At 35.3% G+C, this 20,807-nt stretch overlaps 1 pseudogene; it reads left to right on the top strand.

Moving 5' to 3' along the window:
- Nucleotides 1-3,692: 3,692 nt before the first annotated feature.
- LOC110607882 lies at nt 3,693-7,290 on the top strand (annotated as a pseudogene).
- The last annotated feature ends 13,517 nt before the right edge of the window (nt 7,291-20,807 follow it).

Here is a 20,807-nt window from a genome sequence, read left to right as displayed (position 1 = left end):
TCAAAGGTTCGGTTTGGTCGATTCGATCGGTTGAACCGATTTTCAAATTTTTTTTTTTTAAATTCATTCTAAAATTCTATTAAAATATTTTAATTTTAACTTTTACAAATAAAAAATCAATAATAATCATAAAATAATATAAAAATTAAAATTTAACCTGGACAATTTATCATCAATTAATACAAATGCAAATATATTCATGCGAACCCAGCTGAAATGCCCCAATACTCAATTCAAAAAGCAGTGTGTCATCGGATGTACAGATTGGGAAGATAAAATTTGAACCCAAGAATACAAAATAGAGCAATAACAGTAAAATAATACTAACCATAAAATAGCAAATTGAAACCAAGTATGCAATGACAACACCAGCAAGCAACAAAATTGCGTGGAGAGCGACCATAAAAATTAAAAACCAGAAGAACACTCCAAATTTCTGCCCACTGTAGCACCATCATCATCTCTTAATCAAATTATACTTCTGAAAATAATGTAGCATACACAAAAGCGTTTGTTATGGACAGAAAATGATGGGCATGGGAGAATAAGAATTTGAACCATGCAAAGCTAGTTGAACTTAAAGGAGGGAACCATAAATCTAAAACATATGAACAGGTCTCAAGAGAAGCAAGCTATCCCTTAATTGGCCAACACTCTTAACAATGTAATATGCTACAAGCGGATAGTTAAGGCATATGTTAACCTGTAGAGCGACGACCGACGATTGTGTGGAGAGCGACGGCCGAAGATTGCGTGGAGAGCGACGGCCGAAGATTGCGTGGAGAGCGACGGCCGACGATTGTGTGGAGACTGGAGAGAGAGAATAGAGAGCTACAGTGGAGAGCGACGACAGTCGGCGACTCAGCGTTGCAAGTGAAGATCGATGACCCGAGTTAGCCGCGATGGTTAATCGGTCGATGTCGGGAGGAGAGTGGAGGTTGGACGGTGGACCCGCTGGAAGTGGTGGAGCTCAGTGCTCAGAGAAGAAGAGGCACAGGTGTGACGGGAGGGGTGAGGCGGCGTGGAACCTGCGTCTCTACTCTCAATGGCACATCTTTTAGATTTAGGGCAAATGCTTATAAGGGTATATTTCAAAACGACGTAGTATAAGTGATTTCGGTTCGGTTCGGTTTAATCGAAATTTTTGAATCTAAAACCGAACCGAACCGAAATCACCGAAATTTCTGAAATGAAAAACCGAACCGAACCGAAATATATAAAAAACCGAACTAAATTTTTAAATCGGTTCGGTTCGGTCGGTTTTTTCGATTTGAACCGAAATCTGCTCAGCCCTAAGTAATAGGGAGTGAAAACACTCATACAATAAATCAAAATTGCTTGTGCTACAAATTTTAATAAAATTTCCTCACTTGCACTTAAGAGAAATCTTCCATACCAGCTATGAATACGCCTCTATGCTCTTTTTTTGAGAAAATAAAAAACTTATTTTTTTATTGCATCCTATTAATAATGAAAGATCAAAATATTTGCTATGATTAAGGGAAGATAAGACCCCTAATTCTCTAAAAGCCGCATTTTTAGCTTCTTCATCCACATTAGAGCTGAGAAAAAATCTAATTTCTGAAAATTAACAACTTATCTTGAAGCACTCTCATAAATCTGGAGGATATTTTTGACATATCTGCACTCCCGTATTGTTGCTCGAAAAAAGAAGAAACATGCAAAGATCCATCTTAAAAGTAAGAGTCTAGGAAAATTATCAAAAAATAAGTCTAATATAAACTCCCCATAAAAAAACGGTGCTAGAAACTTAAAATATAAAATCAAATTAAACAATAAATAATAAAATGAAAAAAAAACAATGAAATGACTGAAAACAAAATCAAAACCTTCTTCAGCAATGAAAGTGAAAAAACAACTTCAGAAAACAAAGGCTGGTATTTGAACAGATTTTGGTGAAATCTAGGAATGAACTGGACATAAGTCTTTCTAGGCAATTATGTGCTCAAAGGGGTGATCAGATACTCAGAGAAATGGATTGCTTTGACAAGATTGGCTGGAGTGTTGAAACAGAATTTGATCAAAGCATTCTTCTATGGCACATTGCCACCGATCTCTGCTTCTACGTTGATCTTAACAAAAAGTCCAATGTAATTGAAACCCCGCTATGCAAAGAAAGCAAATCTTTATCAGAATACATGCTGTATCTTCTAGTTATGTGCCCTTTCATGCTTCCTAATGGGATTGGACAGATCAGATTTCAAGACACCTATGCTGAGGCCACCCAATTTTTACAAGAAAAAAAGCACATCTCAGATGAAAACAAAGCTTGCACTGCATTACTTCAAGTGAACACTGATATTCTTCCATCTCAAGTGAAAGGAGATAGAAGCAAGACAGTGTTATTCGACGCATGTAGGCTTGCCAAATCCTTGCAGGCTTTGGAGACAGAAGAGCAATGGACAAGTGAGAAGAAGTGGGAGATGATAAATCATGTGTGGATAGAGATGCTTTCTTTTGCTGCAAATCAGTGTGGATCAATCAACCATGCCAAGCAACTCACAGGAGGAGGGGAGCTGCTCACTCATGTCTGGCTATTGATGGCTCATCTGGGTATCACTGAACAATTTCAGATTTCTAAAGGCAATGCAAGGGTGAAGTTGACTAGGAGCTGAAGATTCCTGAGGATAAAATCATTGTTTGTAATTGGTGAAGAAATATTATTTAGAGCCAGGTGGTTTTCTTTGTCTATTTAGGCATGGAAGAGCTGTATATACCACTCGTTTTTTAACATAAGTTGGTTGTTGTAATGGAGAAATGAGAAATAATATGGGAAAATTTTTTCAGAAAAAAAGTTTCAACCTTTGGTTGATGTGTTGAAAAATAATTTATATAAATATAAAAAATATAAAAATTAAAATGTAATTTTTAATTAATAAGTAAATTATTATAATTTACTAATAATATTTAAGAAACGACATTATTTATTAAAAGATTTTTTTTTATTATAAATCAAAATATAAAATTCAAATTGAAAATGCCTTGCAGTGTTAAGGAGATGAAAGTATTAAATTATCTTGGAAAAAATTATAAGTATTTAGTTGTTGAAAATTTTTTTCAGTTTTTTATCTCTATATTTTTATTTACTTTGTTTTATTCTTTATAAAAAATTTAAAAAATGTGTGAAAATTATATTTAATTAAAAGAAATTAAAAAATATGTTTAAATTATTATTATTTTTTGTAGAAATACGTTTATTTTTTATTATATTTTCTATTTTTATTTTTATATTAATTTAAAATAAAAAGAAATATTCATATATTTTATATTAATTTAAAATAAAAAAATATACATCCTACATAATTATTAAAAATTATATTTCATTTATATAAAATCTATCTGTATACAAAATTTCATATATTTTTACTTTGAAAAATATGTTTTTTAATTTTTTAATATAATGAAGAAAATATAAAAAATAATTATTTCAGATTTTTTTATTTATTTTATAAATTTTAAAAAATAAAAAAATTAAAATAAATATTTTTTTTTATAACTAAACACACCCTTTATATTTCTAAATTCTTTTTATTTGGAATAATTCAAAAAAAAAAAAGTGAAAAGAGTTCTCCAAAAGAGAAGAAAAAAAAGAAGTATTTCTCCTTCCCTCAAAATGAGATTAATATATTTCCCGGGTGAGATTCCATTGGAACGGCACCAACAAACTTTCTAGAAAGCAAGTTCACTTGGTCGACCAGAAAGCTACTCGCGAATAAAGAAATGCTCCTTGTGAATAAAGAAGAAGAAGAAGAAGAAGAAGAAGCTATCTGTTTTTTCAGAACTAGCACAAGCATTGAGGAAACCGATTGTGAGAAAAATTGAAGAAGAAGAAGAAGCATCAAAGGAACAAGCGCAAATGGCGAGAAAAATCATATTGTCTGTGTTGGGAAAAATTTCCAATCTTCTTATTCAAGAGTCAGATTCACTGCTTGGAGTAGAAGATCAAATTCAATGCATTGAAACCCAATTGAGAAAGGATGCTGATATTTCTGATCATTTTTCTGGAAAGACGGCTTTCATAGAAACAGTTTACGATCTTGAAGATGTGATTGATCAGTTAATTATCAAATCAGCCCAGAGAAGGATCAGATATGCTTGCATTCGCTCTGTTATGGCTTTCGTTCATCTGCCAATGTCTTTATTTTATATTTTGGCTCTTGTTGATTTGCTAGATTGTTACAGGCTTCGTGAGAAACTGGAACAGATTAAGATTACAAATTCCAAGGGTCATGGTTTTATTTTGCAGTCTGGTTACTGGCACAAGTCCTTTGGCATATACGAAGTGGGCATTGGCTACTCTGTAATTTCTCCTGTTATGGGTTTGTTTGAGGCCTTAGCCACTCAGCAGGAGCTTCGTCCTGATGTGCGACGGCAAGCCAGGAGATTAAGAGACGAATTCAGGTATTTGCAGGACTTTCTAAAAGACGTTGAACAATCAAAAGAATTAAGTGAAGCAGGAATGGCTTGGATGGAGGAACTCTGCGATGTTTGTCGCTCAGCTGAGAATGTTGTTGGTTTCTTCATGCAACAGATGAAGAACGGGAGGAGAGGACCTTTCCAAAACTTGGTATGGGCTCCCCGGCATGTCATTTCCCAGCATAAGCTTTTCCGGCAGATGGCCCGGATTAATGATAAGATCCGTGATCTTTCTGGTAGAAGACATAAAGCTATTGCAATGTTAAGGAGTGACAATTTTAAAAGCTTATATCAAAAGAGAAAGCCACATCCTCTTGATGCTGATCAGCTTGATATAGTTAGCTTCCATGAGGATGTAGATGCAGTTGTGGCACAGCTGCTGAAAGATGACCCTCGCTGCATCAACATTTCAATTGTGGGGGTCCGAGGCGTTGGAAAGACAAGCCTTGCAAAGTTAATCTATGAAAGCCAGACTATTGTAGACCATTTCCCTCATCGTATCTGGGTGTCTAGAGCAACCGGGGTAGACATCATCCACCGGATTTTAGGTATTGAACAATCAATTTTTTATGGTTATCCTTGGCCTGAAAAATATGTATATGAATTGAGGCAGGCAGTGAATGATTTCTTCTTGGATGAGAAGCATCTCATAGTTGTTGATGACTTGTGTTTAAAGGAAGCTTGCAATCCAATAGAATTCTTGAGAAACATGGGAAGAGTCTTCAATGACATATCAAATGGAACAAGACTTCTTTTCACAGTTTCCAATTTCAGGCAAGCTCCACCAGTTACTGAAACTAGTTTAACTTACAGACTGCATCTTCGAAGCCACGACGAGAGCTGGGCGCTGTTCAGGCACACTTTGAAGGTAAACATCTTCCCAGAGATGGAGAATCTTAAAGGACACATCATAAGAAAATGTGGGGGCCTGCCATGGGTAATTGTGAAACTAAGTGAACTACTATCACAAAAAGATGCAACTCTAAAGGAGTGGTCAAAAGTTCTTGACCGCTTAAATCAAGATCAAGAGCCCTGGTTAGAAATCCTAGATGAGATTAACAAGCATTTACCTTTGTATTTGAGAAGATGTCTCTTTTATTTTGGATTATTTCCAGCAGGCTTTAAGATCCCTGCAAGAAGATTGATTGCCTTGTGGGTTGCAGAAGGTTTGGGGCGCCAACAGAGTAATGAACAATCCCCTGAATATGTTGCAGAGCCATGCTTGATAGAGTTAATGAACTATAATATGGTTCAGGTTACAGAAAAGAAACTCAATGGGAAAGTTAAGAAATGTTGCCTACCTGAAGCTCTGCTGGTACACTGGTTCTCAAAAGCCAAGGAAGCTAATTTTCTTCAAGGTCACTCTGACGTTTCCAACACCAACATAGGTGTAATACGCCGTCTTGCTGACCATCTTCAGCAGATTCATGGTTACAGCAATGCTTCCTTGTACTCTCGCTACAGAGATGTGGTCTCCTTTTTATCCTTTGATACACAAGAAGAAAGCAGACCTGAAGAAGATATAGGGAACTTTCTTGATAGATCCATCTCAAGCAACTGCTTCCGGTTCCTCTGGGTGTTGGATCTGGAAAATGTATACAAGCCAAAACTGCCCAAGGCAGTGGGTCAATTGACTTGTTTGAGGTATTTTGGCTTGAGATCAACATACCTGGAGATGCTTACTGTGTCCATCAACAAATTGCTGAACCTTCAAACACTGGACTTAAAGCGCACTTGCATCAACACTCTTCCCAGTTCAATATGGAAGATGCAAAAGCTAAGGCATTTGTTTCTTGATGAGAGTTTCCATAATGCTTTCGTGCCTCGACAAGAAGACAGCTCTCTCGTGGACCTTCAAACGCTCTGGGGTGCATTTGTGGATGAGGATAGTCCTGTGAGAAATGGCCTGGACACTTCATTGAATATTACAAAATTGGGAATGAAATGTAAGATATCTGTGCCCTCTCAAAATGCAGCAATGTCCTTACAACTGGATAATGTGGCCAACTGGGTTGTAAAACTAAAACACTTCAATACTTAAGGTTGAAATCATTTGATGAATCAGACCAGCCATGGGATCTGCAGTTGTAGTCTTTGATAGAGCATGTGAAACTTTCCAATATATATTTGGTTGGAAAGCTAAAGAATCAGCACCTTGTATCTGAGTTACCAAAGAGCCTGATTGAACTCACCTTGTCAGCATCCGGATTAGTAGAGGATCCAATGCAAGCATTGTACAAGCTACCCAACCTCAGAATCATTAGACTCTTGTCCAAATCCTTCATTGGAAAGAAAATGCTCTGCAGTTTTGGAGGATTTCCAAAGCTTGAAATCCTAAAACTCTGGGAGCTCGAGCTGCTGGAGGAGTGGAATGTGGAGGAAGGAGCAGTGCCTAGCCTGAAAGACTTGGAAATCAGATCCTGTAGAAATTTAAAGATGCTTCCTCATGGACTTCAGCATGTTGGGACTCTTCGTGAATTAAAATTAACAAAATTGCCAATGGTATCATCAAGGATCAAGGATAATCTTGGTGGGGAATGTGATAAAATTGCTCATATACGCCATGTGTGGAAGGAGGATTGATAATCCTTAGCAGAAGTCCAACCCAGGATGGGTATATTTTCTCTGCTTATCTAACATCTATAGCATTTGATATATTAGAATTTTATACTTAATTATCATGATAATAATTATTTTACCAGTGTTATATTGCTGATTCATTCTTCCAATATTATTTTGTGTTTTTTTTCTGTTTTTTTTTTCTTTTTTCTTTTCCTTTATTCAGTTTTCAGATCTGTGTAATTTAAGTGTAATGTAATTTTTCCTGTATGCTTTCCAAGTGGTTAAAGGTTCAATTTCACCCTGATACTTAGTGGTAAAGTTTAATTTAGCCTATGTTTTTTTTATTAGTTCAAAAGTTTCAATTTTAAGTTTAATTTAGTCGAAGACTTTATTTCTTTGTGGAAAATAATCTGTATATAGAAAATATTTTTTATGAATAATATTTTGTATTATTTTAATAAAATAATTTATTTTTTATTCTTTAATTTTAATTTAAAAAATAAAATATATTAATAGATTTAGATGTTTAAGTCTTAATAAAATTTTTAAATAAATTTATGTGTTTAAGTCTTAATAAAATTTTTAAAGTGCAGAAAATAATTTAGAATAGTTTAATTTCTCTTTTAAAAGTCATTTATTTAAATGATTTAATTTTTTTTAACTAATAAAATATTTTTTATTAAATTGTATTTTTAACTATTTACAATTAACTTATAAATTTTAAAATAGATAATTATTTTATTATTTAAATAATTTTTTAAAATACTTTTAGATATTTATTATTTAAAATGTATATTTAAATTTTTTATTTATAAAATTAATTAATTCTATTTAATAATTATAAAGAATAATTATTAAAAAATAATAATTTTGGTAATATTTAAATTATTTGTTAGATAAGATTACTAAAATAATAAGTTTAAATATTAGTTAAAAATATTAAAATAATTATAAAAATAATATAAAATAAAAATTTTATTAATATTAAATTACTCAATAATAAGTGGTTCTTTTAATTATTAATAATTATATCAAAAATAGAAATTAAACATTAATTAATTATAAAAAAGAATATAAAAATAATAGTTTTATAATATAAAATTATTAAATAATGTGTTGATCTTTTAATTATAATAATTATATTTTGTTTTTAAAGTAAAAATAATAATAATAATTATTAAAATTAATAAATAAGTATATAAATTTTAAGATATGCATAAATAGTTAAAAAAACAAAATCAAATTTTACTATCAGAAATTTTAGGATAATAAATGATAATATAATAAATTAATTTTTAATTAAAAATATTAAAAAATTTAAAAAATATAGTAATATTAAATTATTAGATAATAAATCTAAATTTATAAAAATAAAATTATAAGATAATAATTAAAAAATTATCAACTATATATAAAAAAAAATCTAAAAAATTTTATAGTATACTCTAAAAACTTGTTTATGTAATTATAAAAGGTTAATAATTTTAATTATATAAAATTATCATACAATAAGTTTTTACTTTAATTATTTATTATTATATTTAAATTTTAAAGTAAACAATAATTTTTATTATCTCCATTTATTTAAATCAATTAAATAAATATGTAAATTATTTTTATTATCTCCATAATTTTCTATTTAGTTTTACGGTTAAGTTATATGATATAATAAGTTATATGATTTTGAGTTTGATTTTTTGCTTAAATTAAATCACATGAATTTACTATCATGCTGTTACTGGTTAATCTCATTTATATTTAATATATGAATTTGTCGTATAAACTGTGGATATTTTTATTATTATTTCCTTGATATTTTTATTATTATTAGTCAAAGAATTAGTCAAATTCATTTGATTTCACATAATTAATGAATTAATTTTATTTCTTAGCAGCGGCGGTCTTACTATATAATATTTTAGACGAATATATTTATTTTTATTATCCAAAGTTTTATTATTTGAAATAATTATTGTTATTTGGCAATCACAGCATACAAATGATATTAATTCTTAATATAGTATTTACTAATAAATTTTTTAACCATTCAAGTCTCATTATCGTTTAATTCCAAAGCAATAAACTCTGACTTAAATGGTGATTTTAACAATAATAATTGATTTTCAAGTAATCACACACAACATCTAAATTAAATACATAATCGTTAGTGAATTTTATTTTATTTAAAATAAAATTTCAATTAATATCATTATATTCTTCAAATGCAATGCAGTAAATAGAATACTATAAATTATGATACTTCTCAAATAATTCTTAAATTTGACTAAAGTAATTCAATAATCATAATTAAATTATGTGTAAATCTGTTCAATTTACATAACATAAACTATATTAAATCTAAAAAAATTATTAAATATAATAATTTTTTAATAATATGTGCATATTTAAATTGAGCAATAATACTATCTCTATTTTTATTTTAATTGAAAATTATTATCATTCACTGTTTTGACATCAAAATATCCAAAATTCTTTAGAATTTCATCTTATAATAAAATTATACTATCATTCATCCTATATGAATATAACACTTCATATAATATTTATTTTTTCCATATATTTCATATCAAATTTATATATTTATAAATAAAAATATATTTCATTTCACATATTATATCATAACTTATATAAAATATAAAAATATCATTTATATATAAACAAATAATTATACATTCATTATATCTAAACTTTGTAAATATATACACTAATTAAATTTAGTGAAATATCTCATGTTACTGTTTAAATACTTATTTCAAACCATGTAAAAATTCAAAAATTTTATAAATTTTATTTTCTTAATTAGAAATAAGATAATTCTTATACTACATAAATATTTTTCTAAATCTTCAAAAAGATAAAAATTTATTTAGTGGATAAAGTTTTATATAATGAAACCAGAACAAATAAATTTTATTTTTTTTAGAATCAGTAAGCATATTTTTAATAAAATATCTCACACTTTTAAATATTTTAGGTCAATCATAAATATATATATTTTTATAATTCATAAAAACCTTATTGATTTATTATTTTATTTTTTTATTATTTTATTTTTAATGCTATTATGAATAAAATTAATGCAAGCATACGTGAAAATAATAACACTTCATAATAATTTATTATTTTAAACTTTTTAAAAATTAAATACCGCTAAAACTCCATCACTTTATATATATATATATATATAAAGTATGTATTGACACATTTTTGAAGGAAGTAATTAGTGTGTTAGGTGTGGAGCTAAGTTTTTATTTTTAAGTTTAATTCTTCCGTTTGCAATTGCGCTTAAACCTAATCTATCTGAATATTTTTGTCCACCACTATTTTAATAAAATAAAAAAGTTAAATCATCTAAATATTAATTCTTGATAACAAAAAATGTCATCCTACTCTTTGTAAATAAAAAAAATCCTTTATTCCACAAATTAATTATATTCATTCAAACATTAGCTATCAATTGCAAATATTAAAAATAAAAAATCTGTTATAATTTGAAAATAAAAAAAAATATTGGTTATCATTTTTAATTTTTTAAACACACATACATATAATTTTATGAATTCCATTGTCATTCATTTTTCAATTTTTTTTATTTTTTTATTAAAATTCATTTTTAAATTAAATTTATAAATTTAATATTTAATAGATGCCTATTATCTTCCATAACTAAAAGAAAAAATATTTAAAGAATAATAATAAAAATATTGATAATAATAAACTCACCCGATTTAATGACAATAATTTTTAATAATTAAAATTCTAGAGTACATATTTAATTATTTTCTCTCACAATTGAAAAATAAAATTCTCTTCCACCATTGAAGAACAAAGATTAAATTTTTAAAATTGTTGAAAAAATAGGATATAATAATAAAATCTACCTCGTGTTAGATATTATTTTTAAAGATTTATTTTGTAATTTCTCAAGATAAAATAGATTCGTCTAAAATTTTAATTTTCAGAATTAGGACAATAAAAATTTATTTTTAATTTACAACTCAATAAAGAGTATAGAAAAAATAAGGAATAAAATAGAGAGTGAGGCTTTTTTTTTTTTTTAATTTGCAATCCAAGAGAGAATATAGAAAAGATAAGAAATAAAATAAAAAATTAGAGTAATTTTATGAAATAAAATAAAAAATTGAAGTAATTTTATTTGTAAACGTGTAGGTTATTTATAATTGAAAAACTATATGGGTAAACTCTTATAAACATTTTGGAATAATATATCAAATTTATATAAAATTATAATAATCAAATTTAATATTACATTTAAATATCAAATTTAAATAAATCTCACAAATAAAATTTTTAAACAGTCATAAATCTTATAAAATAAAATAATTATATTTAAAATTTAAAAATATTTAAAATATCAAAAATAAATATTTATTAATAAATTTAAATTTTTTAAATATAAATTCATTTTCACGATAATAAGTAATAGATGATAAGTTTTGCCTGCGTCTATAATGATAACGATAAGTTATATTTTCAATTTATTTTGTTATATAACTTGTAATCTATCTGTAAGCTAATCTCTTGTAACAAACTATATGAAGCTCTTGAGTATATATACATACAACAACCGTAATACAAAGTGTGTTAAAATTTCTAAAACTGTGTGTCTCTTTATAGTATCAGAGCACTAAAGGACTCTTTGCCGTTGCGATTTTCTTTTTTCTCATCTCTACTGTTTCTCGAATCTCAGAATGGGTTCTACGAAACAATCCCTTTTGTCTACCACATCCTCATCTCTTTCTCCAGCAACTGCTGCTGTCTCTGCTTCTCAATCCGTTTATGTTCCGAATGTCACACCTTTCCTATCCCTCAAATTAAACTCATCCAACTTTTTGATCTGGGAGGCACAAATTATGCCGCTGTTACATGGTTATAAACTTGCATCACATGTTGATGGATCGTCTCAAGCTCCTTCTCAAACTCTTGAAACTGGTGAACCAAATCCTGCTTATTCCGACTGGTTTAGTCAGGACCACATTGTGCGAAGTTGGATCAACAGTTCTGTGTCTGAGTTTATTATGCACCAAATCCTCCGATGTAAGACTGCCAAGGAGGCTTGGGATAAGATTGTAATTGTCTATTCCAAAGGCGCAAGAATACAAATTCAGCAACTTCACAAGCAACTTAAGCACTTGTCTCGCGGGTCTAATTCAATCGATGCTTATATGAAACGAGTCAGATCCTTCGCTGATCAGTTGGAGTCTTTCGGCAGTTCTATGGATGAGGATTCACTTGTTGTTGATGTATTGGAGGGCCTAGGCACTGAGTATCGACCCTTTGCCCGTGCTATGGAAGCCCGAAATTCTGCGATGTCTTTTGATGAGCTGTATGCATTGTTATTGAGTGAAGAAACTCAATTGAAAATAGATACCTTGGCTATTTCGTCTGCTGTTTCGCCGACTGCTAATTACAGTAGTGCTAATCATGGCAGTGAGCGATCGCGTGGCAGGGGTGGACGAGGACGTGGTGGCCAGAATTCAAGTTATGGTGGCCGAATTAATGGTACTGGACATTTTAATAATTACAATTACACCCGTGGACGTGGTTTTGGTTCTTTCTCTGGGCAGAATACAACTATTTTGTGCTACAATTGCAATGGCAGTGGTCATATAAGTCGATAGTATCCATCACCTGAACCTCCTCCTCAAGCTTATGCTGTTCACACCGATTCTCCTCCAATGCCGGCCTGGACAATTGACTCTGGGGCAAATTATCATTTGGCTGCGAATTAGGAGAACTTCTCTCATGCTGTTTCTGTGCTAGACAACACCTCTCTCACTATTGCAGATGATAAAACTCTCCCAATCTCATCTTGTGGGTCTTCTGTTTCTCATGTTAATAGTCATTCTTTTTTTCTTGACAATATATTATATTCTCCTAATGTTCACCAGAATTTATTATCTGTTTCTGCGTTTACCACTGATAATAATGCTTCTATTGAATTTTTTCCTGATAAATATTTTGTGAAGGATATCTCCACGAGGCCGGTGCTGTACAAAGGCCAGAGTAAGAATGGGTTGTATTTGTTTCTAATGCAGTCCCAAGTTCGTTCTTTTTCACCGAAAGCATTTCCAGCAAGCATTTCTCTTTGGCATGAACGTCTCGGTCATGCTAATCTTAGACTTGTTAAGAATGTTCTCAACAATAATAATATTTCTTTTGTTGCAAATAAGGGTTGTGATTTTTGTCATGGTTGTAGTGTAGGAAAATCACACAAATTGCCTTTTTCTGATTCTTTGTTTACTGCCAAACAACCTTTAGAATTATTGTGTTCTGATGTGTGGGGTCCTTCCCCTGTGGTTTCAAATGATGGCTATCGATATTATGTCTTGTTCTTTGATCATTTTAGTAAATATTGCTAGATATATTACCTCAAAAATAAATCAGATGTCTTCCAGGTGTTTATTCAATTTCGTAAATTGGTTGAGTCTTATTTTGGGGTATCTATTAAACAATTTCAGTCCGATTGGGGGGGAGAATATCAATCTTTGTCGACATATTTAAAAGAGAATGGCATAGTTCATCGTGTTTCTTGTCCACACACACCTGAACAAAATGGGTGCGCTGATGTAACGACCCGGAAACCGGTACCCCTCAGTAACGGTCTGAACCATCACTGGCACTAGGATCCAGATCGGCTTAAGGCCGCCGGGACCCGTAGCAAGCCGACTATACTCTCTGTGTACCTGATAAATCCCAGACATGATATAAATAGACTCAACAATCCTGTCAAACTCTGTAGGCTTAATTGCTGCTACTCAGATATGTCAATCTGAAATGGCCCTCAGGGCCTATACCTGGGACTACTATCTGCTGTGGGTCATGGAAATGAAACCCTTTTAATCTGTAACACATTCCACTGGTATCTCATCGAAGCCATACATTAAGCCTAACTCACACATTTCTCATCAAGAAACGTAAAACAGGATTCATGTACAGGGGATTAAGCATACATCACGCAACAGCAAAAACACTAGGGAAAGCACAAGTCTAACCGTATATGACAGGACAGATCTATACAGTACATGACAGTTAATCTTAATTACAAATTACATCATGTCCACTACACTATTACAGCATACATTCAAGCACAACTTTCCTCTGTCCTCTTGCTGACTTTGATTTCCCATAGCTATCTCAGGACCTGCAAAACTGGGGTTAAGGGAGTGGGATGAGCTCTAGAGCCCAGTGAGGAGGAACAATAAAACAATTCATTAATTATATGTTCGCATGAAATGCATCACATCACAATCATATCAGCTCAAAGATGAACTTGTCACCAGTAGCCCTCAACTACATGTTAGAATACCAACAGTGCCAAGGAGACAATGTCATCACCTGGTCTTCCACTTATCTCTCTGATATCATAACATGACTAACTGTGCCAAGGAGACGAGGTCTCACCTGGTCTACACTTCACTCTGATCTGACAGCCCAGCTGTCTCACTCATAGTACCAGGAGCGACCTGGACTATCCAGGGGCGACCTGGTATGGCTATCTCATGCCATAACTCTGTATCTGCTCTCTGTCAAGGGCTAAGGATCATCCAACATTCATCCACAGGAATAACAACATATGCAATGCATCATATTCGTGAAGTCTAATGCACACAACCTAATATATAACATGACAGTTTATGATGTATGGATCATGCTAGAATCATGTCATTTCTCAAGATAAAATATTTAGTTTAGTTCCACTCACCTCTGCTCCTCTGGCAGATACTGTACTGACTCTGATATCTCTAACGCTGATGACCTCTTCGAACTCTCGGGTCCAATCCTACACAAATGGACTCGAATGAGGTGTCACACATACTATGCAAAACTCTTAAACAATTCCCTCGAATCCCCTCTAAACCTCTGAACAGAATCAAAGAACTCATGCAAACGAAGGCTGGACAGAACACATTCGGCAGCAGGTTCGGCGGCCGAAGGTCCTCTCCAGAGCCGAAACTCATGCATGTTCGGCGGCACCTTCGGCGGCCGAATGTGCATGACAGATCCGAAAGTCCATTCATTCGGAGGCAACCTTAGGCAGCCGAAACTACCTCCACAAGGGGTTCGGCAGCCGATTCTTCACTTCGGCGGCCGAAGCTGGGTTCTCCAGAAGGCAGAACCTTGCTTCCTCTCATGCACAACTTCTCCAACACACTCTTAACTCAGCGTCTCAACTCACATATACTCTAGTATATGCACAAAGGGGTCCAAAACTACCTAGCAACCCCAACAATCAACACACAGAACACATAATCATGCATAAACCATTAAAACATCAAAACTAAACCTACCAACATAACTCTACCCTTCACCTCGTAAAAAGCTCTCATAAATCATTAAAACACGTTTAAACACTTTCCTTACCTTTTGACACTAGAAGCTGAACAACCTGAACTCAACGCTATGCACCAACACCTCTTCTTCTTCAACAAACCCTCAAAGCTCTCTTTTTACCCGAAACCTTCAAAAACACTTGAACAAAGCCAAACCTCTGCATGAGCTGATAAAAACTCTGCAGATGAGTCATGGGAGACGTGGCATAACCTCTGGACAGATTTGGAAGCAACACATGTCCAAAACCGTGACTAAGGAGTGCCCATACATTGGCTGGCCAACTCAGCTTCGGCTGCCGATACTGCATGCAAAACCATGCAACGTTCGGGGGCCGAACATAACCTTCGGGGGCCGAACATTGGGCACTTTCGGCGGCCGAACTTAACCTTCGGGGGCCGAACATGACAAAACTCCTTTGGCCAATTCTCCACGAAACTCAACTCGTTTTCTACGCTAAACCTTACAAAGTCTTAAAAACATTTAGCAACTCTTTCTAATACCGTACTAGAAGTCTCTGACATCCCCGAATTCCACCGGACGGTAGGAATTCCGATGTCTGACTTAGCCGGGTATTACATTCTTCCCCCCTTTAAAACCATTCGTCCTCGAATGTTTACAATAACAATAACATAGACGCAAATAAGCAAGTACGGAAAGCCTAACATCTGTTTCTATGACGAGACACAGATACCCCTGGAGTAAAATTCCCAGGTTGGCTATACGTTCTGACTCTGCTGACCCTTAACTGCTTAATCTGTGTCCACACTCTACCTGGATTACTGATCACTCCTGTCTGTACATAATCCACTTGACTCTCTTTTTGCTACCTACTGACTTCCCTTTCTCTTTACTTTTTCTCCGTTCTATGCACACTACTCTGGTTACACTCACCTTTGCTTCTCTGTACTCACCCGATCAGAGGAGCAACAGCTCTCAGGAAAGGCTAAATGACGTGAGTATAGCTTCCTCTATGGTGACACATCACGAGTCACACAGACATACCCCAAAACCGAACTCAGATTACAGACTTGGCCTCTATGCCGTGTTCTCTTTTGATCCTTTGACCTACACTGGACTAGCTCTAGTTCTTTCGCTCTTTAGCTCGTCTCTCTAGGATAAACTGCTAAGCGACTTTTCCCTGAGGGCAGCTAACATCTCATCTGCCTGTCCCAGTAAATCGCTGAGCAGTGTTACCCCTTACCTCTGGTTTATTCATTTATTACACTGACTTTCTCTCTTATTCGCAACATCTAGTTCCCACCCACCTTTTAGATCTCTCGTGGAGGCTAATCAGTTCCAACTAGCGGTCTCCACCGACCTGTGTGGGAACACCTATCCTTGGTAGTGACCTTGTGCACCTGGTCACAGCTGTGACAAAATCTCAAGGTTTCATCTTTCGGTTCTCACAATGATACTGGACTATTCCAGGGTGTGTGGTACTAAGTCGGATAGAAGCCTTCGCTACCAAGTGCACACTGCTCTACTATCTCTCTCACCATGCTTTTCTAGGTCTTACAGGTTTTCATCTCTTACATGCTATAGGTACCATTTGACAGGAAGAGATGAAGATAAGTCTAGGCTTCATCCTCACTTGACTTCCTGACTCTATTGGTAATCCTGCTAGCTTGTCTGGGATAACACATATAACTCTCTTTCTCTTTTTCTGTCTATGCGTACTGAGGCTGGTTCCCTGACCTGACTATTCTGCTCTCCAACAAGAGCAAGAAAACCCCTGACTACCTTCCCAATGAAGTCACGAGCCTGTAGGGCTGATATCACACTTCTGGGAATACGATACTGTCCCCTCCTAAGGACTGCCTCGGATCCATCTTACCTTCTATACTTTCTTACCTTGTCTCTACAGACACAGGTAAGACTATGAGTAGCTAGCCAATCCGCCCTAGAATGACATCACACAGTCAACTCTAGAACCATAAGGTCAGCTGGATTGCATCCACTACTCGCACCAAACTCTGAACTAAATCGACAGACTGACTCTGCCACAGATGGATCACACTCGGGTCTATCAACCCAAAGAGAGCACTCTAAGCCCAGAAGATATCAAACCCCCCCCGATCAACGGCTCTCAAAACAATAGGGAAAGAAACATCAGGGTCCACGATAACCTACACATCTGAACACCCTCAAGTGCACGTATCTGACGTCACCGTGTTCGATGTGTTAGCCTCCTACTGAGTCAGGAGAAAGATCCAAGCTAAAGCTCTTTCCTTGGGAACCGACCAAAGAATAGGAGAACTCTCTCCTCCTGCGTCAACCACTGTCCTGTGACATGGCTAGAGCTACAGGCTGAGTTACACTACTCGCAGTCATCTGCTAGGACTGTGCCAATCAGGGCCGCAGTAGGATACTCACAAACAATGAGTCCTTCCTGCTCGCATCTATACATGCCGTAGTCCCATATCAACAGACTACTTTTGTGTACACTCCACGCCTCACGTATCCAGAACTATCTGAACTAAAGCTCAATCGCCATCTAATCCCAGACTAACTGAAATCTATCTGACCTTTCTTACTTTACGTTATTCTACTCTGTTCTTTCTCTGCTTGGTTCTACCTCATTTACTCTTCTCTTTGCTTACTTTTCTCTTCCTTACTTTTCTTCTTTTTCTTACTCTTTTAGGTCCTACTCTTTCTTTCTTATTCATACACGTAAGGTCTCTACTCAGAGATGAGAGATCACTCTTTCTAGCTGGATTGATAAAATCCACGGCTATAGCTATCAAGCTCTTTCCTGGCTCACTAACCTTTAACGATGCACTCGTTCTCTCTGACCATCTCACTCTCTTACACTTTCCTATTTTCACATCAACTGATCTTCTACTAGTGTCCAGAAAACCATACACATCAGAACACTCAAAAGTGAGCTTACCTGGCACCACTGTGTTCCGTATGTCTGTCTCTGGCTGAACCTGGGTGCAAATCCGAGCCGGAACTAACGGACTTCCACTTAAGGAACCGCCTGAAGAAGGGACTACTCCCCTTTCGCTCTCTCTGGTTGGAGCTTCTGGTGGAATGATATGATCTGAGGATGTCTGTGGGAACTGTGCGGATACGGTCATAATGGGACACTCTCGTGCCATGTGCCCCTCCTGTCTGCACCTGAAACATGCTGTTGTCCCAGCACGACAGACTCCTTTGTGCCTTCTACCACACGTCGCACATCTAGAACTATCCCACCCAGAACTCGAACCCTCGCGAAAACCCATGCCAAACTTTACCCTATTCCAGAACTCTCTTTTCTTTGACCCTTTCAGGCCTCTCACTTTCTTTTTATTCTTTACAGCAGCCTCACCCAAAGGGAAACGATCACTATTCTCTGGGTCAGGTTCTACCCTCATATTTTCTGTCTGCCCTGGCTGCTCACATTCACTCTCTTTATGTTCCTTTAAGCTATCTGGACAAGCCCATCCTGCAAACTCTATAGCAAACTGCTCCCAGGATAAGCTTTCTACCCTCGGGTCCACATACTGGGTGACCCATTCCCTTGCCTGCACACAAGTCAATGTGCTCCCTGCCATCTGAATGGCTCTACTCTCACTGACTCCCAACTCATCTGTTATCATCTTGACCTTTCTAAGATACTCCAAAGGGTCATCACCAGTCTCAAATTTGGGACCATCCAACCGCAAATAGGTTGTCATTTGCACCATACTTTCCCCAGGTGGACAATGGGGGCTACTGGTTCTACTGGTGGTGGAGGAGGTGCAACATTCCCCAGGTTAGGGTTTACTGACCCTGGGTAACCAAAGACGGGTGGAAACATGGGATACTGTAGATATGACGGGTAAAAGGAAGGATAGGGCATAAAGGTAGGATATGGGTTATACCTTGGAAACTCTGATATACCTCTCATCGGGTACTCTGCCCCCCACTGGTAGGGTGGATACTGAGGTGGAACAAACCTCGAGGCCTGAGTGCCTCCTTGGAACTCACCCATATCTCCTCCCAACCTACTCCTGCCAAAACTACCATCTCTACTCTGCTCATCCTCCTCTATTTCTCTCATAAACCCTGACATACCACTCTGGACAACTCCCCTTCTACTCTCATCAACAGACCTTCTAGGGTCCCTTGATGTACCTTCTCTGCTTATACTATCTGCTGTTGCCCTTGGCAGAACGGGGAGATGAGCATCCATGTCCTCATCCTCCGGCGGAGCTCCTGTCAATCTAACAGATCGACGAGTTCCTCTCATCCTGCCTCTAAAAAGCACAACATCACACAAACATATCAGCAAATGATCCATGTGAGAAGACATGAATCCACAACACATAGCACCATAACAATAATGCACATACAGCTCATCATGGCATTTCACATCAGCATGCAAGACAGGACTCCACATCCTATCCTAGTGGACATGATTGTAACTTATTGTGCTTTCCTTCCTATACAAGTCAACACCTCTTTCCGATGTGGGAATCTAATCCTTGAGCATCTTCGCTCAACACACCGTACTCGAACGATCTACAACTCTGACATCTTAACCTCTTTCCGATGTGAGATATCTCTGATCCCTGAGTATACTGACTCAGCACATCGTACTCTAGAGGCCCTATGCTCTGATACTAATCTGTAACGACCCGGAAACCGGTACCCCTCAGTAACGGTCCGAACCATCACTGGCACTAGGATCCAGATCGGCTTAAGGCCGCCGGGACCCGTAGCAAGCCGACTATACTCTCTGTGTACCTGATAAATCCCAGACATGATATAAATAGACTCAACAATCCTGTCAAACTCTGTAGGCTTAATTGCTGCTACTCAGATATGTCAATCTGAAATGGCCCTCAGGGCCTATACCAGGGACTACTATCTGCTGTGGGTCATGGAAATGAAACCCTTTTAATCTGTAACACATTCCACTGGTATCTCATCGAAGCCATACATTAAGCCTAACTCACACATTTCTCATCAAGAAACGTAAAACAGGATTCATGTACAGGGGATTAAGCATACATCACGCAACAGCAAAAACACTAGGGAAAGCACAAGTCTAACCGTATATGACAGGACAGATCTATACAGTACATGACAGTTAATCTTAATTACAAATTACATCATGTCCACTACACTATTACAGCATACATTCAAGCACAACTTTCCTCTGTCCTCTTGCTGACTTTGATTTCCCATAGCTATCTCAGGACCTGTAAAACTGGGGTTAAGGGAGTGGGATGAGCACTAGAGCCCAGTGAGGAGGAACAATAAAACAATTCATTAATTATATGTTCGCATGAAATGCATCACATCACAATCATATCAGCTCAAAGATGAACTTGTCACCAGTAGCCCTCAACTACATGTTAGAATACCAACAGTGCCAAGGAGACAATGTCATCACCTGGTCTTCCACTTATCTCTCTGATATCATAACATGACTAACTGTGCCAAGGAGACGAGGTCTCACC

The sequence above is a fragment of the Manihot esculenta genome, chromosome 11, assembly GCF_001659605.2.
Source record: "Manihot esculenta cultivar AM560-2 chromosome 11, M.esculenta_v8, whole genome shotgun sequence".
NCBI classification, from domain to species: domain Eukaryota; kingdom Viridiplantae; phylum Streptophyta; class Magnoliopsida; order Malpighiales; family Euphorbiaceae; genus Manihot; species Manihot esculenta.
Note: the sequence above shows the minus strand (reverse complement) of the source record. Positions and strands in the feature narration are given on the sequence as shown.